General features: G+C 39.8%; 1 protein-coding gene across 1 annotated transcript in view; it reads right to left on the reverse strand.

The window, feature by feature from the left end:
* Positions 1-16,170, reverse strand: part of LOC110954224 (carbohydrate sulfotransferase 8-like) — a 199,712-nt gene that overhangs the window by 122,022 nt on the left and 61,520 nt on the right. The gene's annotated exons all lie outside the window — the stretch shown is intronic.

A 16,170-nucleotide genomic window follows, 5' to 3' on the forward strand; every position in this document is an offset into this window, starting at 1 on the left:
CTGTCAGTTTGTCTGTTGCTCAGTAGTTAACTACATTAGCTTAACAACAGTCAGATAAATGACCATGAAATGTTATACAGACATTTAATGGCACTGATGTGATAATGTTTACTAAGTTTAGGGCGCTTCCAAGTTTTCCTCAAGTGCCAACATGAAGTTGACATTTCTAAATGCAATACCTAATGGATATCAGCACAAAATGTTGTTCTGACAACCATGGTCCCCAGACAATGAATCACAATGACTTTGCGATCCAGAGATTTTTCTTCACTGCAACCACAAAATTGCCATTGTGATTTTAAGTTAAATGTGTCGACAATAACTTAATAGATTGTTAGGAGTTTTAGCTCTGCAATTTAGTTTTAAAACAAATGTACTTTGTCACCAAAAATTCAGACAAACTAGGTAAGGCTCCCAGTCTGAAGGAACCATAAAGTCTATGTAAAAAGGACGGAAGTATAATTCTGCTACAGGACCTTCATGGGGTTTTGTTTTCACTTGTCTACTTTTCGGTTCTTACTTGCTGCTGGGTTAGGTTTAGGTAACAAACCTACAAAGTAAGATTTTGAAAAATATGGTCCGCTCACAACATGTTTGAAGATTCTCTTCCATTTTCTGGGTTTACCAGACTGATTAAATTCACAATAAGAGCAGAACGAGGCGTATGTACAGTGTCAGAGAGTTGCTAGTGTGGCTGTAAACTCTTCACTATGTCGTTGTAACCTGTTCAAATCCTTCATTCCATGCAAAAATCAAATTCTGACTCTTAAATTGTACTTTCTGTAGCCATGTGCTGTCAGATCCATCAGCTGATATGAAATTTTTTGCAGTTTCCTTATGTTAACATATTATTAAGGAGTGTCCTCGATAAAACCAGCAAACCAACCTGCACATAGTGACTTCTCGGTATCCAAAATAGCATCGGGTCAAAGTCATTTCTGTCTCACTCAGCTGTATAGAAAACAACAAAAAGTATCTATTTCTTATCATATGACTGGTGTTTCAAGATCAATAGCCCCAAATCCACAGGGACGCCTTCCTGCACCCCACCCCCCCTCCTCAGCACTGGTCTGAAATCAAATTGTAAACAGCCTGAAATAGCTCCTGTGTGACTAATTCCTTCTCTCTGCCATAACTACTGAGATCGTAAGTGGCTTTTTGTGTGGACCAGAAAATTAGATTCTTTACCCTATTAGAGACACAGCCCCCACACAGATCTGACATAAAAAAAGAAATGGCTTGTCAATATTAATAGCTAATATGATCAAAGATGGCCCTGCATGTTTTATTAGCCATCTGGCAGCTCCGTTGGGTAATTTAAAAGCAATTTTGGAGTTGTAACATTTGGGAGAAACAAATAGAGTGGAGGAGCAGGGGCATAAGGTTGATGAGAGACAGAAAGATACACTAGGTGCGGGCAATTAGCTGTATGGCAATCCCCTTGTTAAAAGGCTGGATAATGCCCAGCTTGGATTGATTTACTGGCTGCTGCCTGGTGACAGCTCCCATATCACAGCCTTACTGCCCACTGAAGTGTGCATTAGGACTTAGTGTTGGCAGCAATATGGCTTTTACATTTAACAATCTTTGCCAAGACGGAGTGGAAATGCTCGAGAGACGAGTTGACAGAGGGGAGCCTCCCATCACTTGTCAGCATTGTCAGGGGCAATTCCTTATTATCCCCAGTCTATTGGCTACTATTCATGTCATTTATCATCCCCATCACCTTTTCTTTGTGGCCCATATCAGAGAGAGAGAGGAGGTCTGGAGGGGATATATGTATATAAATATGTTGAAAATTGGCTCAGTATGGAATCCTTTGCTCATGCAGACTTCTTTGTTTGGTGGCAGACCGAGGTGGCTTTTATGTGTCTGTCAGCAGGGCCACAGCTCTTTCCATCAATGGTATGCCATTCAGGTGATAAGCATCAGCTGGCAGCCCACTCCACTGACACCACCACTTCCTCCCGGAGTCAGCAGATTACATTTTAGAAGTTGACAGCTTGTTATCACTTTGGATAGCAGGAGGGCTTAATCTTTTGTTCTTTTCATGGCTGGGGGAGGGCTGAGGAGTCACCGGCTCAGGCCACTGATTCCACCGACTTCCCTCCTTGTGCCCTCTGCAGTGACACACACGGTGAATAGGCCACTCTCTCCTCCAGTCTTTTCATCTTTCTCTAAGAGGGCCTGCACTTTGTAGAAGGATTACAGTGATGGAAGCCTCAGCCGTGCACAATGATATCCATTCAACATGTCTCCCTGGCAGACAGGGGATGGGTTCAAGTCTGATTTGATAATGGGTACGCTGGCTTCAGTCTGCAGGGACGGATCACTGCTCCTACGGCACGACTTGTCCTCTGGGAACAATCATGTGGAATCCTTCTCAGAATAATATCCATGACTGTAATAGGGGTGGAGAAAGGCATGGCTTTTGTGCAGTAGCTCTTAAAGATAGTGTTGAGAAGAAGGCTTTTCCGTGGCTAAAGTTACAGCAAAAACGTAGTGTCATAAAGAAACAAAAAATGAAGAAAAGTGCAGAGATTAAATGTTTTAGCCGAAACCTCAACTTCCAGAGGCCAAAGTCCATCAAGAAAACATGAAATTTCTGATGTTACTTTTTGACCTTGATATGGTAGTTGGACAACCAGCGTTTGTACTGCGGTCTATTCAATCTAACATTACATAAATGTCATTTTTGTGGCTCAAATATTTTGCTACAAAATCTGAAAGCCATTAATTTATCAAAAGATACTGTGAAAACATAGAAACAGGTAAGAATAGATAAACTTATTCAAGTTCACTCAACATGGGAGCAAATTATGCTTTATAATAGCAGATTTAGGCCTTGGTTGTCTCATTGTAATGATTGAGTCAGTTATACCAACATATTATTAATTGACCTGTTTAAAGGAATAATGAAATATACAGTTTTTCTGTGCTAACAATAATCCATCTTGCATAATCTTCCATTACTGAGCGGGTGATAACTTGAGCAACCTTGAACATTGGCATTTATTATCACTGCTTTGCTTTTGAAGCTGCAAGATGTCTCTTTGGTGAGAGCGGTGGTTATATAACCTCCGTCTCTCCTCCCACTCTCTCTTTGTATGTCTCTTCCTGTCTGTAGCGTTCGCAGCCTACTGGAAGATGGCTGCAAAGCTCAAACTTATACACTTTTTTGGTTGCGAATACTTTAGGAAAGGCTTTCTGCTTTACTGATGTGTGTGCAGTGAAGACGAGCTCTCAGATAGGCACATTATGTTTGATATGAACAGACTTATACGGAGGCAGTGACATTAGAAAAAATATACAGCTTATGCAACACATCAGTGTTGTCTGATGAAATTAATTCTTCAGACAAAGTTTTATTCTGTCTGACAGCAGACAGGGAGAGGAGTAGATGGTATCATCACCAACTCTCAGAGAAGATTAAATGTTCTTTCCAAAAGTTAGGCTTGTAGAGATGATTGGTTTGGTCCTATATTCCATAAACTCAAGTAAACAGTCATGTCATTGCAACTGCATATTAAAGAAAACTGGTAAAATCAGGCGGTCGAGCATTTACCAGTTCATTTCGTAAGTTATTTGGTTGTTTATGTCGTTTGGGGAAAGATATGACACATTATCTATTGTCACAAGAATAAATTAAGCTCAGATATTAATTTATGCTTGGTGGCCTGACACTCTACAACAGTCATTTCTTGACAAAAGCTGATACATTACCTCATTTTGCATTTATGCTCTGTCAACAGCAAGCCTTAGAAGGAAACCAGGGCCATTGATAAGTGGATAGATTACACTCTAGGCTGCTGTCTTAACGATTAAGAAGATATCAAAGTGGAAAGAAGCATTATGTGAACCTGTGTCATTGGCTACCGACAACATCTCATCACTGGCAGCAAAGTAAAAGGGCCATATTGTGGGGAATCTGCTTTTTTTTTTTTTTTTTTAATCTTTGAACATAATTAGATGACTTGATGTGTCTAGAGTCCTCCCAACATATAACATATATCTCCTTAGATCAGGGAGTATTTCCAAATCCTTCAAAAAGGAGGAATGTGACATACTCAGGTTAAATTGGGCTGGTGGTCACCAAAACTGGGCCAAATCAGTTAGCCAAAGTCTCCTTCAGTAATACAGCATTACCAGCTCACATTCAGATGTTGAAATCTGCTGTCAGATGCAGCTCACGCTGAACGCAGAATGTCACCTTCCTTTTTATGACTTTATCAAACATCCGTGGCATCACACAGCAGCAGGATCCATGTTGTCTCCAAACTAGGAGCAAGGCTGTGCCTCAATTTATACAGGTGGCACAGAAGCGGTAACTTCATTAAATATTTATACCTTCTGACATGTTGCTGTGATTGGACATAGCCTTATTAACCTAAACGGTTTTCTGCACATCAAACAGCAGAGCTGTGGCACAGATTCACAGCTTCTACAGTAAAATCACTGACAACACAGCGGTTGTGTTCAGGATGAATGTACCTTTTTTTTTCAAGTCCAAATGTTGCTCCCTCTAGGTATGGAGATTTTGTTTTCAGAGGAATTGAGTGGACTAATACAGGAAGTTTTCAGTTTCGCTATTTAAATGCAATAATATTTGCAGTACTATGTTTCTGCGGGGAAAGAAGGATTCATTTCCTTAACTATTTAAAAAGAAGGCAGCAGTCTGTCAGTTTAATAATAAAAACAGAGTTTATTCTACAACAGATACTTAAAGATCAGTATAAATGTATACATATTATACATATATTAATTAAATGCAAATAATATCTATTAAAACAATATTCTGCAGTGTATTTGGGAATAGGTGTGGGATGTTGCATTATTTACATTATTATTTTGGGACTTCATGTTAGATGAAAGTGAGCTTTTTTTCTAATATATTCATTTAAAATGTTGCTTCATCCAAATTATTAAAAGGTAAAAAGAGTGAAATATTTACATACTACATGTCTGCATTAATATAAACTTCTGCAGATGCAGAAGCAGACTAATCATGGTTAACCAGATAATAAAACTGAACACATACATTTTTTTTAAAGCGGAGCCTGACAATATCCACAGAAGTGGCCAGGTTGAGCATATTACTCATACTATAGGGGTGGCACAAAGTCTTGTCTTGTTTTCTTTAAAACTTATTTTTGCTTTAAGTCATAATATTATTTTGATCGCTCACATTTATTTGCTTATGCAGCTAAGACTGCAATATAGAAGTACATAAGAGCTCGTATAAAGCATTAAAATATTGTAAATGTAACTCTAAACTGATTAAAATCTGGAAGGGTTGCTTATGTTATGCTTCTTTAACTGCTGATAAGCTAATAGGAATATTACAATTTAAATTATACAAGATAAGTGTATGTCAAACTCATGTCAAAGGTCATCTTGTTCTTCTCAGGACACCCACCTAGTGGAGACATGACACTGTGTCCATCCAGCCTTTTGTTTCTTTCTTTTGGTTGCAGGTTCTGGGTGTGTCTTACTTTGTTCAGCAGTTTGTTTCCTGAGTCCTCCAAGGTACATTTCATCAATGCAGTCTTTAAGAACCTTTACTATAGCTTCAACTAAATACACAGCTAAACTTAAATCATATATGCCTTAATGGATTCTTTACATTAAAAATAAACAGTTGCATTTTTACACTTTCTATACAGTGATCAAAGACAAAATCAGTGTGAATCAGGGGTGGTTGTGCTACTGGAATGCATCTGCTTGAGAAAACTGTTGTAGAGAAATGGCTCTGCAAAAAGCATTCTGACTCAGATTTACCAGTTACTGGATGTAACTCCAGTTCTGTGAGTACATATGTAGCCCCTAATAGGCTTCACCTGGGCCCCCTCTTGGCTCTGGCCTGTTTGTAAGTGTAGATTAAGACATAGTAACAAGAAAACACCTTTCAAATTTTCTGTGTTGATATATAAATTTGTCTTAAAATATGGCTAGCTCTTCATCTAAATTACAATAATGAACAAGCACAATCTATCAGGACACTGGCAGCAAGGACAATGTCATAGTGAGCCAGAAGCCAAGCACTGAGTTTAATCATTGTCAGCATGGCTGCATACTGCTGAGGCTGACCAGTTCATAATAGTTGCAGAGGAACGTAGCCACAAAACAAGCTTTGTTCAGAAGAGGTGTCCTGCCAACTGTGTCTCAGTTGGCCTTTCAATGGCTCCAGTTTGTCAAAACACAAAGACACAGACTGTAACTGATATGTATTCAATGCAGGATGAAGAAACAGAGAAGGCACACACATATCTTCAGATCTTTTGGTAATTTTTAGCCTGTGTTACTATTGTACATGGTTTCTATCATTAAGCAGATAGAATCTATTCTTCAAAATAATCAGAAAACCTGGGAGCAGAATTACTGCTCTGAACTTCATCTTTGTGGAGACAGTATGAGACAGAGACGGTTGGAAAATGGCAGGTTTGCGATTTTATCTGTGATTTTCTGATTGTCTAAATGAATCTGAAGCTGCTTTCCTACAGATGCACCCTTCTGTGTTCACAGCCACAGAGAGAGCCTCAGTTCTTTCAGTGACATAGCATGACTGATAGCATCGAGAGGCAACGACTGTGATTTTTGTCTTTGAAGACATTTTCAAAAATCAGCCTCTCTGTTGGATCCACCTGGTGTTCTAGCTTCATTCTGTTTTATTTCCTTTGGAGTTCCTAATGTCACCCAGCATGGTATTATGGAAAAGGACAACCTCAAAGCTCCAGCACCAGCAGTAGGACAGCAAAGCCATGCTCTGCTGCTCAGTAGGAAGCCTAACCCTGTCTGCTTGTCAGTGGCTCAAAAGATGCATCTTCAACTCCGCTGAGTTGAAAGAAAGATCACAGCATATGTTTTCCCTTTTCTTATTTCAATCAATGTCTTTCCTCTCTTTCTCTTGTCTCTCCTTTCATACTGTATGGCGTCTTTTGAATTTGTGTTATATATTTCATGGTTTTCTGGAAGGAGCCAGTGATTTTTACTTTTGAGGGTGAGTTTCAGTGGACAGTACAGTGAAGAACTCTGCAGTGATGTGAATTGTTACTGTACACCCATTTTTACTGGATCACACGGCATAAAAGAAAAAGTGAAAAACACATTACAGTTTTCCCCCTTACTTGTGGGATTTTACCTATTTACAGTTATTTCTTAAAAGCTATTTATATGTGTCTAAACATGCTCTTCTTTTTGGTCAGCAGTTCCAATGCTTTTTATACTGACCTCTGCTGGAGCGAGGATGTGGAGAAAAATGTTTTTTGTATAGACTGGCATACAGAAGCCACTGGTGAGCAGGATCAGATGGCAAGGAAAACAGATTATGCTGCAAGGCTCCCATGGCATAACCCCGGACATTAATGTTAATGGAAAAACCACATGACCTTGCAGTTGCCTCTGAGCAGCTTCATTTTAAATCCAATTGATGTGACCCGGGTCTGGAAGAGGCTCGAGAGACGGAGATGCAGGCACCTGATACCCATGCATGAAAATTGTCTGTTTTTTTTCTATTTTTCCTTTTCAGGATATCCCAGAGGCCTCCAGTAAGGTTTCTTCTGCTCCCTGAGGTGAAGAGGAAAAGGCAGACCAATGTTAGAACAGTGGTTGCTTTAATAGTTGCTGGGACACCCATGCCCCATGTAGGATGTCATGTGATCCCAACACTGAGCAGGATGGCAAAGCTTGGCTTGCACTGCTTTAACATTCTAATTAAGGTATGTTGTCATACTTATGCTCTAGAGACAGAATACCCCTTGTTTTCAGGGGGGGAATACTGTACTTAAGGTTGTGTAAAAGCCCTGTGATAGAGTTGGCTTTGCCAAGTATTGCTTTCCAATGCTTTTCAATCTTCCTGCTTTGGGAGGAATGGGGGGAGTTTGTGCCAGCACAACACAAACAGGCTTTGTTAAAGGAGCTTTGCATGCACACATGAAAGAATGGAAAAGCAGGGTAAAATAACACTGAGATTTTTCCACATTTATTGGTGGATTTGTTTACATGCACAGTGCAGTTCTACTGTTCGGAGGGTCATCAGCACAATTTAATTACATTAAGAGACAGCTAAATTGGACTATGCAAACAGACAAGGCTTAAGGGATTACTGGACCTCTGACAGAGAGATCAAATTTTTCCTTAGAGCGTGAAACAATATGCCCAGTTCCTGGCGGCCTCCATGTGGACAGAGAGGGAGGAATGGGGAGTCTGAGTAAGGCACCGGTGGACAGGCATTAATTCTATTCCTTATTTCCATTTATTTTACCCGAGATGACCTGAATGCAGAAAAGCGTACTATTTTAGAAGACACTTGACATGATCATAGCCCAAACAACTAGTCTCTACTACTACTCTCTAGTGTGTATCTAAAGATGTTGTTTGTCTTCATTCCATTTCCTCTTCTGTCTTTATGCTTTCCCCAGTGCAGTATCTTCCAAGTGTTAACCTCCTGTACTTGTAATGTTTTGTCTGCTTGTCTCCTAACATTTATCAGAATTCTCGAGGAAACATTACTTCACTGTTTTATTGAACACTGCTTGCTCTGTAGCTACCAGCTTACTGTACGGCATTCTGCCTAAATGTTGCATCACTAAATATGGACCTTTTACATCTACTTTATATTCTTAGTAGTTGATGTGACTGGGCTGTATCATAGACGTAAATTTATCGTGGCATTCAAAGGAAAGAAGTGTTTTTACTTTACTCATGGAAAGGCAGTCAGTGCAGAGTGACATTTTGAAACCTTGGCCTTTCCCAGCATCCCACTCAGTTACAGTAGATGTCAGCCACTCAGTATGGAACAAAATCAAAGGTATTGATGACATCTTTTCCACTAGAACAACTTTTTAACATCCACCCTAGCCACCTAGTGAATTGTATAAAAATAGTCAAGGCAAGACAGAGTAACTTAAAGCCTTCATTTAATATTTACTTCACCAACTCCTGACAAAATACCTGGCTCTTTCATTTCTAAATGACTCACCGTGTTCAACACTAAGTAACTCGCAGTGTCTGACTTGTATTCGGTACTGAACAGGTAGCACAGAGTGGGTGGTTATAGCGTTTTCACTCAAAACAATTGTCTACTCCAACCTAAAAACAACAATATGGGACAATAAGGGTGAGCACACTCAGTAAAAGTTAGAGATTGAAAAAGCAAACAGCAAGCCAGAAGAAATTGAAACATTCATGTAGAGTCTGGTGATTCTAACAAGTGAACCTTTTCATGTTTCAAACTCATCGTATGTACATTTAAGACATCATAACTACTAATACTGATCAGTAGCATTGTGTTATTTTGTGTTGTGTGGATGCTATGTAAGTCATTCACACCTGTCCAGAGTCTTTAGCCATTCTCAGCAACTAAATATAAGTTTTGGTTGTGCTTCCAGTAATATGCATGTTCACGGCTTTTCTTGTTTTAATTTGGTCCATGCAGTGTTTGCAAGTGCTACAGCTGATCAGTGCTCTGAGATGTTGACCTCTACATGCTGCAGCTGGAAGCTGATGGATATAGCGACATAGATGGCAGAGTGAAAATTCAAGCAAACTCATCTCTTTAACAAGAAGTGGATAATTCTTTCAAATCTCAGAGCCATCAAATATCAAAACTGCCTTCCCCCCTTTAAACTAACATGGCGTCACGAGCTACGATGGTCAAAACAATGTTGTTTAATGACATATTCACTCTACAAATACAGAGCACATGTTGGAAAAATAAACACAAAACTGTATCTCTATGAAAAACAAGAAATCCATTTCTTACCATGTCACACTTGTTGAAGTTGTGTTTGTGCCTGGAGGCATTTTTTAAAGTCTAACCCGACAGGGGAGATGGTGAGGTTTGCATTTGAAATTGTTTTCAATACAATCCAAGGTTTTCAATATTTTTTGAAATATATTATTCAATTAAAATAAAATGTGCACTACTTTTGAGTAAATGACTAAAGTGGGTATGTTGTGTGTGTAGTATAAGCCCATACACAGAAATGCTTAACTGCACTACTGTAGCCTACTTTTATTTAAAGTTATCAGCTACAATGCTTACAATGCAGTTGCTTGCTTTGTTTTTTCACTGACACACATACAATGCAGCTTCTGCTTCTTTCCTCCATTTATGGATTGCTCCGTGTTGGGGTCTGTGAGGCGACACACATGCCGACCTTCCACTCCAGCAGTTGGTCCTTTCTGCCACACTCATCTGAAAAATGCCCAGAGGTGTAAATTTGTGCAGACAATTTATCTGAACTGCTCGCTCTTCAGGTGTCTCGCTGAGAAACTGGCGGCTCTTCTTCCAATTGTCCTTAAACAATTACTTGGTGGAGACCACGGGGTGACTGTTGTCTTTTATAGTGCACTTTTCTCAACTACCACTGTGCGAGCCATCTAAACCATAGGATACAAAGCTCCCAAGTCCACTGCAAGCCAAATAAAGAGGTGGAAAAGGAGGGGGAGGCAGATAAAAGCTGACACCCAATGTATTATAACTTGGCTCTATTAGATATGAGCTTCTGCTAGGGTGAAGCACCATAGCTTAAGGCAAAGATACTGCTTGCTCATTGTGCTTCAGCGAGGGGGCTGGGAAGACTGTGTTGCCACTGTGTTCTGTATACAGCATACAGTCTCTCATGCATGATTTAGTGAAGCGAAATTCTTACTTCAATATCTGAAGTAGTGATACAGTAGAAGGGATAAAAAAGAGGTGCTTAGGCTGCAAAACTTATCATAAGACATTTACTCGGTTTTTGAAAAATGGTGACTAATTAAAAATGAGAGAAACTATTAACTCATAGGACATAAGTCTCTAAACATACATAAGAGTGCCAGCATTTCTTGTTTTGGGACCTAATGGGTTCATGAAACGCTACTGTCTCTTGTTAGCATTCATTCACACCTAAATAATCAACAGTGCCACCAAAATTACGATCAGTTGATGAAGTTGTGAGTCTTAAGACCTTGCTTGGCTCAAGGCTGTTGTATTCAGGCTATGACGATAGTGAGTCGATGCTAATTTGTTTCTCCTATGCAAATTTTAGTACTGATGCAGTGAATGTCTAGCCTCGCCTAGAATTTAATTCTCTGCCAGGGTGGGTCTAGTTACCCTCCATAAGGCTCCAGGCTGGATTCTCCTAAAACTGGCCGGACCAATCACCATGAAGTGTAGAGTCAGAAGGCGGGCGTAACGAAGTGACGACAGAGGCGTGACGATTCTGACAGAAACAACCGGCGCACAATAAACAGTTATCTTTTGACTCGGATTTGGCCACAGCCCTTGAAGATTTGAAACTAAAATTCAACTTGAAAGATAAACAAAGGACGGCACTGAAGTGTTTCATTGAGAAGAAAGACGTATTTGGACTTATGCCGATGGGATATGGCAAATCCTTAATATACCAGTTGGCTCCGCGGCTCCGCTGGTTGGGAAGCTAATGGGACTTAGCCACAATCCGCCGGTGCTCTAGGAACTATGTCAGCCTATTCGTTGCGTTGATTGGTTGTATACCTACCCAACTGCTGCAGAGGGATTTGATAGACAACCTTTTAGCCCGCCTCCCTCCCTGTCAAGCTTCCCTAGACCCTTGTGCCGTCAGAAACATGGGGTCTAGCATGGCTAGGCTAGTGAATGTCTGCAGATATGTCAGCCTTATTTTGTTTTATCCAGTGCCTACCAAATTTATTTAAAAACCACGGATCTTCAATTAAGCAAATGAAACTCTGCTTGATGCCTAAATTAAGAACTTGTCTGTAACATATTACCATTTACAATGTAGAAACAGATAATTGAAAAAAACTTTTCATTAAATTGCCATCTAGGGTAACATCAACATGAACTTAACCTGCATCTGAACAGAAATAAAGTACTTGGTCCCTAATGATCTAATGGGCCCCACACAGTGTATCAGTAAAAAAAATAAAGTGCCTTCATTTTTCTTAATGTCTTGAAAATAGTCAACCATGTTCTCTATGCTGGCAAAGATGATGTTGTTGCCATTAAATCTAGGGATGGCAGGTGTGTGTTTTTTTTTTTTTGTGCCATCATTGGGTAAAAATCCCATACTCTTGTCATTCCTACTCTTTTAGTATATTATAATCCAAATGGTCTAAGAAGAAACTAGACTTCAGCAACTTGGTCTGGCTTTTTTTCCCGGCTTTAGAAGGTCTATCCTCCGATGGGAAGTTTCACCTTTTATCTCTCAGATGAGTTAGTAAAATAGCAAAAACATCCATGATTAGAACAGGATGCATCGTGCAATGGGATAGATGGAGGACTTTCACTGGAAGAGTGGAGTTTCATTCCATTACAGATTAAGTCACAAATGAGTGTTGATTTGCATTTTTACTATCTTTGTGCATTTGAAACCCTTCCTCGTCTGGTGGGAGGGACTTAGAACAGAGAGAGGAGAGGGAAGAGCTGCAGGAGGAGGGCAGAATATTTTCAATTTGTGGCTTGTTGTTATCCCTTTTTTCCATTTTTGCATATTTTAAGTTTCTGCCTACTGCAGTGTTAAACAGGTAGTGAGGATATGGAGAGTTTCCTTCCAACCACAACTTCAAGGTGAAGTTGTAGAATGATTCCCTAAAGTCCCACAGGAGGATGTCATATCAAACCCCTGCTTTTTCTGCGTTGTGGCATTCTAGGCTGCACTGTACGTTTATACTTCCTCATACTTTTTTTTTTGCCAATCGGTCTTAACACACGAAAGTAGTAGCACAAATGCTCGATATGAAATCAGTACAAAATGTCAGGTGGATATGAATTTTCCTCATTAACAGTTTGTTACAGGTAACAGCAACTGCGAATATTGCAGCACTTCTACTCACAAACTGAGAAATCAATCCACTCTAGGCTCCAAATAATCACATAAATATGACGTAGATCAAATTATGTTGTCGCCTGGTAACTATGATTTCAGGTGTGCATCTGCCAAACCGTGATGTCAGCTGGTGAGGCGTGTTTCCTCCAGACAGCTGTTCATAAGACAGCATGTAAAGCTAAATTAAAGTCCATCGCTCGCTCACACGTAGTAAAGAGATGAGAAGCTGTGTGCAGCACTGTATGAGTTGACACTATGATACCAGTAAGCTCTTTTATACACAACTCAGCTGTCTTTTACCCACAAGGTAACAGGAATAAGTGCCACTGTAGCTGAAGGAGTGAAATAGGCAGAGGTGGCAGCTTGGAGGCAGCTGAGGGGCTTAATCCACCAGAATTACAATATCTACTGTATATATGTAATGTAAATTATGATGCTGCAGAAAGAATGTTGCAGTGTGCAGCACTAGCAGACAGACTATCATACAGGTCTCAAACAAAGCCCAGATTAGCTAAATTTGGGTGAGCAGTAAAATAATTTCCCTGCAGCTATAAACATCTGCAACAGTTCATCTTTGTTTTACTGTATTTGCAAGTTGTGTGTGCATTCTTTTGCCCTTTTTTTCTCATGTAATAAAATTATAGAAATCTGGTAATTAACACATCTTGTTTTAGTCAAGACGTTTGTGTGCAAACATAAAATACACAAAGAGAATATTGAACAAAATACAAGGAAATATTATTATTTTGAAAAGCCCAAAATGAGATTTCCCATTTAAATGAACTGCCTCCACTGCCACTGGTAACACTGATATTTGCTTTTATTGAAAAATGTTGCTCCATTATAGTCATTCAGTCCACTTCTGTGACAGTTCGTGAGACTTTCCAGTCCTGTCTACATTTTCAGTTGTGTTTTAAGATCATGTTTGTTTGTGCTGTTTCCACAGATCTCTCCCATTTATTTTATCGCTTTACTGTCATTCCTTTTGAACCAATCAGTCACAGCATATTAGATAAGGCAGAACTCGTCACCGTGATAACCCAGAAAGGGATGTGGACCCTGGTCTTTTAGATGAAAATCCTTTGTGGCTCTTTGAAACTGGAAACATTCCCTCCCACATCATAGCCTCACCTTTCTGGGAGGAAATCCATTTATTTCTAAACATAAAAGAGAATGTTGTTGAGCTTTACAGAGATGTAACATGTGAGGTAGTGTTGGGCTTTTGATTTTGTGTTGCATCTGGTTCTTGTAATCCTTGACTACATGAACCAATTTCTTGCCCGCTCTTACAAGTTTTGGTCGGATATTTGTCATGAATATTAAATACTGGTTGTCATGGTTTGTATGTTTGTACATAATGTTCAACTTGCTTATGTGCTTCAGTGTATGTCCTGCTTGTGTTTGTGTCATTATGAATGGCCGTTTTTTTTTTACCTGACACTGCGCCTGAAAGCATCTGACAATCAGGGGAATAGAGGGTTGGAGAGATACCAATCTGGCTAAGTGGCTCTTATTGCTGTGGAGTGTGACACTGCTCATAGTCATAATGATTCACATTGCTGTTGACACATGATAGTGCAGATACTCAGCGGATTGCAGCTTCTCTGACTCTGAGGTTCTCTGGTGATGATTTTATCTCCAAAGTGCCTCCTTGGCCAGCTTACCAGTATTATTTCTGATCACTGCAAACACATTCGAAATTCATTACAGCTCCCTTATTTTCATTTGTTTATTTACTTTAAATTTGTGTGTCCTTTCAAGTTATCTGGGTATTGGTTCTCTAGGTGACGGTTCCTGCAGTCCAAATGAGTCTGTGATGTGTATAAAAACACCTTAGTTGAAATCAGGAGCTGGTCCGCATGCAACTGATGCCACTCTCATCATTTGGCTGAAAGTGTAGTACAAGCCAAAGATGTGCATAAGCAAGCAGCTGATCTCTTGTTTCTGAGACATGAAGCAGCTTAGTTTTACACGATCAGGACACTCCGTCCATCATGGCTGCTTAAACCTCAATCCCCTTAATGCTGAGTGCCGAGCAGAAGCACACAGGGTCGCTTTACAGGGACAAAGATTTGACTCATTTGGAAATTGAATGTACGGCCTTCTCCTGGAGGAGGATTGGAAACCGACCACATGCCCTCTGAGCTGGAATGAAAATGGCAGAATATGGGGAACAACTACTCTTACACCATGCGCCCTGGTTAAATGTGAATACAGCATGCAACAAATAATATACAATAATAACAAACGCACAATCTATTGTTTAATTTTTAATGTGTGAGCGTACATATAGTGGGTGTGCTGTATTTTACATTGACAGAATGATTGCTTTTATGCATGCACATGTACTCATGTGTGTGCTCCTTCTGTTTGCATGTGTTTACTTGTGTGCACTTGTGGGCTTGAGGTTCTTAGGTGCATTGCTTTACCTGTGGGTGTCCAAACACAAGCTTACCTCTGTATGTGCTCATGTCTTTCTGTGTATACTTGCATGTGTGTATTTTTAGGCTTTTGTGTAAGACTTGTCTTTCTGTGCATTAATGAGTGCACTTGTGTGTGTGTGTGTATGTTCACTACGGTCACATCATTATTATTTTTGCAAAATTATGAAGCTATACTCTTTGTATGGCTTGTAATTTTGGTTAGCCTGCGACAGAAATGTGTGCAGATGTATCGAGCAGATAATGAGCAAGTCATTATCATGTAGTCAGTGTATTCCATTGCCAAACTCATTAACACAGCCAACAAATATGATGCACATGCAGTTTTCCGGTGCATTTTAAAGATTTACCTGATAATTTATTCTGCTAAGCTGTATGCATTCAGAATCTCTAATGAGCCAAATTATTTTTGAAAGATTTCCACCGTCTGTTGAAACAATCTCATAGATTCTGTTTGTTTGCGAACTACTTTTGTGGTGCGTGGTAATTTGTTCTCCCCCTGATCCACTGGAAGTGTTAACACGCCGTTCCAGTCCAGTTACACAACACTGTCAGTCTCGGAAACCACACAGCAAATGCTACAGAAAGAAGGGATATTGTGACACTTTATGCTTTTATTGCTCATTATTGCTTTCAAACGGATTATCTCCGACACCACATATCTATTGGTTGGACCATAACTGTCACTGCTCTTCCTGGCTGCAGTGGTTAAAGCCATGTCTGTGGATTATTGCTTGGATTATGGCTGCAGTTGTGGTTACATCTGCAATATTACAGTATTGGTTGTGTCTTTTTTCCCTGTATTTTTGCTGAAATATGTAAGAAAAACTTAAACCAATGACAGCTGATATGAAGGCTTGCCAGTCTGCTGAGAAAATGCTGCAAAACGCTAAAAAAAATGCCCAGTGTGAAGCCCCAGC

The sequence above is a fragment of the Acanthochromis polyacanthus genome, chromosome 2, assembly GCF_021347895.1.
Source record: "Acanthochromis polyacanthus isolate Apoly-LR-REF ecotype Palm Island chromosome 2, KAUST_Apoly_ChrSc, whole genome shotgun sequence".
NCBI lineage: Eukaryota > Metazoa > Chordata > Actinopteri > Pomacentridae > Acanthochromis > Acanthochromis polyacanthus.